Genomic DNA, 7,903 nt, shown 5'->3' on the forward strand with positions numbered 1-7,903 from the left:
ACTATTATGTTAGATCCACTATGGACTGGACTCTCACTATTTTGTTAGATCCACTATGGACTGGACTCTCACTATTATGTTAGATCCACTATGGACTGGACTCTCACTATTATGTTGGATCCACTATGGACTGGACTCTCACTATTATGTTAGATCCACTATGGACTGGACTCTCACTATTATGTTAGATCCACTATGGACTGGACTCTCACTATTATGTTAGATCCACTATGGACTGGACTCTCACTATTATGTTAGATCCACTATGGACTGGACTCTCACTATTATGTTAGATCCACTATGGACTGGACTCTCACTATTATGTTAGATCCACTATGGACTGGACTCTCACTATTATGTTAGATCCACTATGGACTGGACTCTCACTATTATGTTAGATCCACTATGGACTGGACTCTCACACTATTATGTTAGATCCACTATGGACTGGACTCTCACTATTATGTTAGACCCACTATGGACTGGACTCTCACTATTATGTTAGATCCACTATGGACTGGACTCTCACTATTATGTTAGATCCACTATGGACTGGACTCTCACTCTTATGTTAGATCCACTATGGACTGGACTCTCACTATTATGTTAGATCCACTATGGACTGGACTCTCACTATTATGTTAGATCCACTATGGACTGGACTCTCACTATTATGTTAGATCCACTATGGACTGGACTCTCACACTATTATGTTAGATCCACTATGGACTGGACTCTCACTATTATGTTAGATCCACTATGGACTGGACTCTCACTATTATGTTAGATCCACTATGGACTGGACTCTCACTATTATGTTAGATCCACTATGGACTGGACTCTCACTATTATGTTGGATCCACTATGGACTGGACTCTCACTATTATGTTAGATCCACTATGGACTGGACTCTCACTATTATGTTAGATCCACTATGGACTGGACTCTCACTATTATGTTAGATCCACTATGGACTGGACTCTCACTATTATGTTAGATCCACTATGGACTGGACTCTCACTATTATGTTAGATCCACTATGGACTGGACTCTCACTATTATGTTAGATCCACTATGGACTGGACTCTCACTATTATGTTAGATCCACTATGGACTGGACTCTCACTATTATGTTAGATCCACTATGGACTGGACTCTCACTATTACATACCTGCCAACTACTCCGGTTTTCCCGTAATTAGTACGGTTTTCATCAACCTATTCCGGGTTACGGTTGCAGTGATAAAAAATACGGTTTTTCATTAATTAAAACATTTTTTTTTTTTTAAGTTTTATTCAGGAAATGGCGTAACAACAACGACAATGGACACTGCTTCCTGTAACTTCCCATCGAGCCATTCCGAATGCCATGTGTAACACGGGTGGGAAATAAGCCATATTTCCTCTCATGACATCTCATATTACCTGCGCCGTTTCCACGTTTAATCTCGCGAGTTTAAGACACGCGCTCACGTGACCCGCTGCAGCCAATCACGCTCTATAAAATCCAGCATTCCAAGATGGCTGCCAGGTGCGGTGGCTAAGCCTGGGGACATATGAAGCCGCTATGTTTTAAAGTCAAAACAAGCGTCCAACATTTTACAACTCATTGTAAACTTGTAGGTGCCGAACATCAGGGACGTGTTGCGACGAGAGAGTGTGTTGATGATAAGATATTAAGCCGAGTTGGTAAGTGAATCTGTTTGCTAATAGTAGCGACTAGCCGTACCCATGTATTTCCTATGGGCGGTTAGCATCGGCTTTTAATCCCGTTTCCTCCAATGTTTCTGATCCGATTGAATTTATATTTATGTCGAGTCTTTATTTTGAGTATTTACATATGGTAACTGAGTATTGTGGCGTTTTAAGGCCATTTGCACTTTTTATGCTATGGTAAAGACAATGAATGAACACTGCTGCTGGTGTGCGGTTACACCCGTCATAGTGACGTCACTGTTATTGTTCATGTTACTCCCGTCATAGTGACGTCACTGTTATTGTTAATGTTACTCCCGTCATAGTGACAACACTGTGTACTAGTGATGGGTTGATGAGGCGTCATGAAGCGTTTCGACACATTGCAAAACTGTATTGATACTGTCAGGCCCGGCCCTAACCAATCTGGCGCCCTAGGCAAGATTTTAGGTGGCGCCCCCCCACATCGGCAGTGAAGTGTATATACTCACAAGAAACCGAATACCTTTGTCTTTGACCTTTTTTTTACTTAAAGAAAGCAAATTAACAATCAGAATAGTTAACAAGATTAAAAAAATATGAATAAATAAATGAATGCAAAAAATAAAAAATGAATATATGAAATACAATATTTTTTACATACATATTGCTTAATTTACATTAATGATGTGCACTTTAACAACTAGGCTTACAACTATACCTAATATATAAAGGGGTGGAAAAGTGACTATTACCTGCAGGGCAAACATTAGCTAACCAGAAGGCAATAACAATGTAAACCAAAAACACCTGCTTAAAAGATCTAATACAAATGTCCCTGAGGAATGTAAGGTGGGAGTACTGTAATTACCTAACGTTACATTATTATTTTCCATAACAATTTAGCCCCCTCCACAATATTAACCAGACGTTAAAACAGAACCAGCTATTTATTGATTAGCTACCTCTGTCTTTTTCTCATTTCTCCTCCTCTTCTTTTCTCTTTTTTCTTCCCTGGGCACCTGACAGTTTTGGCCGTTTTGACATCTTGTGTTGATTTTTTGATGTGGTGATGTCCAAAAAGAGTCATGATAAGGGAAGGGAGGGGGCGGGGGGGGGGGGCGTAATGTTGTAACAAATAATATTTCTATTAAATAGGCTTTACTTTGCATTTTAATTAACGTGGGATTATTTTTTGTATTTAGAAATAATAGTACCAACTTTTTTTTTTTTTCTCCAACATTTGTGGCACTGGCGTGGCGCCCCCTGATGGACGGCGCCCTTAGCATTTGCCTATACGGCCTATGCCACGGGCCGGCCCTGGATACTGTGTCGATACTGTGTCACTAAATACTGACATCTGCTGGACATTAAAAATCCCTACAGGCAACCTATGGACCGACTCAACTGACACTGATTTTATGACCTAGTACAGTGGTTCTCAAATGGGGGTACGCGTACCCCTGGGGGTACTTGAAGGTATGCCAAGGGGTACGTGAGATTTTTTTTAAAATATTCTAAAAATAGCAACAATTCAGAAATCCTTTATAAATATATTTATTGAATAATACTTCAACAAAATATGAATGTAAGTTCATAAACTCAGTGAAGCACAAGCTCAGGTTTGTCACTGAAATGTCTGTCAAAAAGAAGTGTGGAAAGAAATGCAACAATGCAATATTCAGTGTTGACAGCTAGATTTGTTGTGGACATGTTCCATAAATATTGATGTTAAAGATTTATTTTTTTTGTGAAGAAATGTTTAGAATGAAGTTGATGAATCCAGATGGATCTCTATTACAATCCCCAAAGAGGGCACTTTAAGTTGATGATTACTTCTATGTGTAGAAATCTTTATTAATAATTGAATCACTTGTTTATTTTTCAACAAGTTTTTAGTTATTTTTATCTTTTTTTCCAAATAGTTAAAGAAAGACTACTACAAATGAGCAATATTTTTGCACTGTTATACAATCTAATAAATCAGAAACTGATGACATAGTGCTGTATTTTATTTCTTTATCTTTTTTTTTTTTTCAACCAAAAATGCTTTGCTCTGATTAGGGGGTACTTGAATTAAAAAAAAATTCACAGGGGGTACATTGCTGAAAAAAGGTTGAGAACCACTGCCCTAGTATATACAATAATATAAACCAAGTCATTGTATTTCATTTAGGATTATTTCATAACTTCATTTAAATAAAAATATATTTTTTGTCTTTTTTAGATACAGTCAATAAATAATGTGAACATGTATCATAACATGGAAATCTAAGAATAAATGAGATGAGATGAGATGTGAATGAGGATGCTTGTGGACCTGGAATTTGTTTTTGTTTTTTTTTTACACATTTTTATTTTAAAAAAAACAGTTTTTCTAACGTATTCAATTTTAGACGCTTTCTCTTCTTAGTTATTATTTCTCCGGCTGTAGAAAAGAGCCGCTCACAGGGCACAGAGGAGGCGTCAGTGCGACACAGTTGGCGTATCGGTCACGTGACCAAAACAGCTCATGATCGGTCACGTGACTTTCTAAAAGCGGTACGCGCACCGACACAGGGTTTCGCTCTATGAGCTCGACGCATGCGCCGATGCATCGGTGTTGCCGGACCCATCACTACTGTGTACTGTCGTGTTTATTTTATACATGCATGTGATTGTTTAAATATTGTTAATGTTAGCAGTATTATAGCTAGTAATGATAATAATAAGTGTAACTTATTTATTGAAGGTCGAACGATAGATGACTTAATGTTGATGTTTATGTGCGCACATTGATTGAACTTCGGGTCCTGTGCTTACGCAGGCCAGGTCCCTAAGTCTTGGATGGCGAGCTGTAGATAGGCCTCGAGCCTGAGCCCAAGGATCTCCACCTGCTCTGGTCGGGCCGGTAGGCGGCTTATAGCCGAACCCCTTGCCTCGCACCTCATTGCTCTGCGGCCCTTTGCACTACCTCATACACACCCTGCCCATAAACTGAACTCTCACTACAAACTGCCATACCCACAACCCCAAACCGTGTGGCTGTATGAACTCTGAAGCGCATATGGACTGCGATCAGTCTCATATGACCTTTTTAAGAACTTTTGATACTACCTGTTATGAATTACCTGAACCCTTGCTGTTTTTTTCTTTTGTTTTGAATGGCCATTCCTATCAATGTCTGTCCACTATTTGTTGCACTGTACATATTTAAATAACACCAGTATCATTTAAAGCATTTAATTGTGTCTGTCCTACTCTCTCCGAGTCGTAATCTAGACTTCTGATTAGCCCAAATATTGAGAACGTCTACTATAATAGCTAACGTACCTGTTACACATGCGCGAGGCTATTTATAGCACCGCTGCCAAGCACGAGGCACCAGTTGCCATTGTTTCCAAGCGAGCGAACGATCATGGAATCAGCCGGAGAAAAATGGCAAACGAGTCTTAAACCGAAAAGAAAACTGCAGTCATTCCGTGAAGAATATTCAAAAGCCTATCCGGGAATAATTATCCATTCCAAAAAGGGTGAAAACTACGCGAATTGCACCTTGTGCAGACAAGATTTTTCGATCGGACACGGAGGAATTAGCGATGTAAAAGACCACGTTGGGACAAAAAAACACAAGTCTAATGCCGTTGCTAGCGATACAAGTGGAAAACTTTCAACGTTTTTCGTCGCCCAAACAGATTCTTTGGATGTGATAAATGCCGAAGTTTTATTTACGGAGGCAATAATTGAGCAAACAAAAAGGTAATGACACCAATGTTATCTATTGGAATTGTTTAGTACTGTTGTACTGTTAAAAGTGTTTATACTATTTATGCTTTCAAGTCCAAGTTGAAGAAATCTTGTTAAATGTTGACAGCATAACTACCAAAATACAGAAGTATGTCCTTAATATTTTTGCAGTGCTATTTCTGTTGAAAAGTTCAAATGATTACATTAGAGATGTGATGTGCCACTTTTCAAGTGTCTGATGGCTTCAATTCATTTTCATTAATTTTTCATATTTTGAATTCTTTTGAAAGGTTTACAAAAAAACTACATTTGAATTGTAATTCCATGCTATTGACAGGACTATTAATTTTAATGAAGTTAGCTTACCATGTTTACAGTATGATAATTGTGATAGAAATGTGAATTTTAGGCACAGAATATTTTTTACAATTGAACAAGGCAGTAGATTATACAAGCTTGGACAGAAAGTTAATAATGACACCAATTTTTTTTTTTTACGGAATTGTTTAGTACTGTTTTACCATTTGTTTACTGTAAAAAGTGTTTATACTTTCAATGAACAAATTGAAGTCTTGTGAAAGGTTGACAGGATAACTGGCATTAACTGTCAAAATAATGTCAAACTATTGAAGTTAGCTTACAGAATAAACATGTCAATCAACCCATATGATTTTTGCTGTAATATTTTTGTTTTGAAAAGTCACTGTGACTGATAGAAAAGTGATGGTTTTAGTAACATTTTAACCTGTCTGAATGCAATCAATCATTTTGCATCTGGGGGCGAAGGAACCCCTCACCAGGACTTTGTCCTGGACCTACCGGGGCCTGCGGCCCCTGGACCCTGGCTACTAGGATTTTCTGATTTCAAAAGTTGGCAGGTATGCTATTATGTTAGATCCACTATGGACTGGACTCTCACTATTATGTTAGATCCACTATGGACTGGACTCTCACTATTATGTTAGATCCACTATGGACTGGACTCTCACACTATTATGTTAGATCCACAATGGACTGGACTCTCACTATTATGTTAGATCCACTATGGACTGGACTCTCACTATTATGTTAGATCCACTATGGACTGGACTCTCACTATTATGTTAGATCCACTATGGACTGGACTCTCACACTATTATGTTAGATCCACTATGGACTGGACTCTCACTATTATGTTAGATCCACTATGGACTGGACTCTCACACTATTATGTTAGATCCACTATGGACTGGACTCTCACTATTATGTTAGATCCACTATGGACTGGACTCTCACTATTATGTTAGATCCACTATGGACTGGACTCTCACACTATTATGTTAGATCCACTATGGACTGGACTCTCACTATTATGTTAGATCCACTATGGACTGGACTCTCACTATTATGTTAGATCCACTATGGACTGGACTCTCACACTATTATGTTAGATCCACTATGGACTGGACTCTCACTATTATGTTAGATCCACTATGGACTGGATTCTCACACTATTATGTTAGATCCACTATGGACTGGACTTTCACAGTATTATGTTAGACCCACTCAATGTCCATTGCACCGGTCGCCCTAGAGGAGGGGGGTTCTCATTGTCATCCCACTGGGTTGAGTTTTTCCTTGCCCTGATGTGGGATTTGAACCGAGGATGTCGTTGTGGCTTGTGCAGCCCTTTGAGACACTTGTGATTTAGGGCTATATACAAACCCCGTTTCCATATGAGTTGGGAACATGTGTTAGATGTAAATATAAATGGAATACAATGATTTGCAAATCCTTTTCAAGCCATATTCAGTTGAATATGCTACAAAGACAACATATTTGATGTTCAAAGTCATAAACTTTATTTTTTTTTGCGAATTATAATTAACTTAGAATTTCATGGCTGCAACACGTGCCAAAGTAGTTGGGAAAGGGCATGTTCACCACTGTGTTACATGGCCTTTCCTTTTCACAACACTCAGTAAAGGTTTGGGAACTGAGGAGACACATTTTTGAAGCTTCTCAGGTGGAATTCTTTCCCATTCTTGCTTGATGTACAGCTTAAGTTGTTCAACAGTCCGGGGGTCTCCCTTCTGCTATTTTAGGCTTCATAATGCGCCACACATTTTCAATGTCTGGACTACAGGCAGGCCAGTCTAGTATCCGCACTCTTTTACTATGAAGCTACGTTGATGTAACACGTGGCTTGGCATTGTCTTGCTGAAATAAGCAGGGGGTCCATGGTAACGTTTCTTGGCATAGTCTTTTGCGCCTATAACAATCCGCATGGTTTTTTTCCTCTTTGGTCCGGAGGACACAACGTCCACAGTTTCCAAAAACAATTTGAAATGTGGACTCGTCAGACCACAGAACACTTTTCCAATTTGTATCAGTCCATCTTAGATGAGCTCAGGCCCAGCGAAGCCGACGGCGTTTCTGGGTGTTGTTGATAAACGGTTTTCGCCTTGCATAGTAGAGTTTTAACTTGCACTTACAGATGTAGCGACCAACTGTAGTTACTGAC

At 39.0% G+C, this 7,903-nt stretch overlaps 1 protein-coding gene across 1 annotated transcript in view; it reads left to right on the forward strand.

Annotated features, from left to right (window-relative positions):
• LOC133609926 (uncharacterized) overlaps positions 1–7,903 on the forward strand; it is a 105,072-nt gene that overhangs the window by 54,062 nt on the left and 43,107 nt on the right. The window lies entirely within an intron of this gene.

Source organism: Nerophis lumbriciformis, linkage group LG07 (genome assembly GCF_033978685.3).
Source record: "Nerophis lumbriciformis linkage group LG07, RoL_Nlum_v2.1, whole genome shotgun sequence".
NCBI classification, from domain to species: domain Eukaryota; kingdom Metazoa; phylum Chordata; class Actinopteri; order Syngnathiformes; family Syngnathidae; genus Nerophis; species Nerophis lumbriciformis.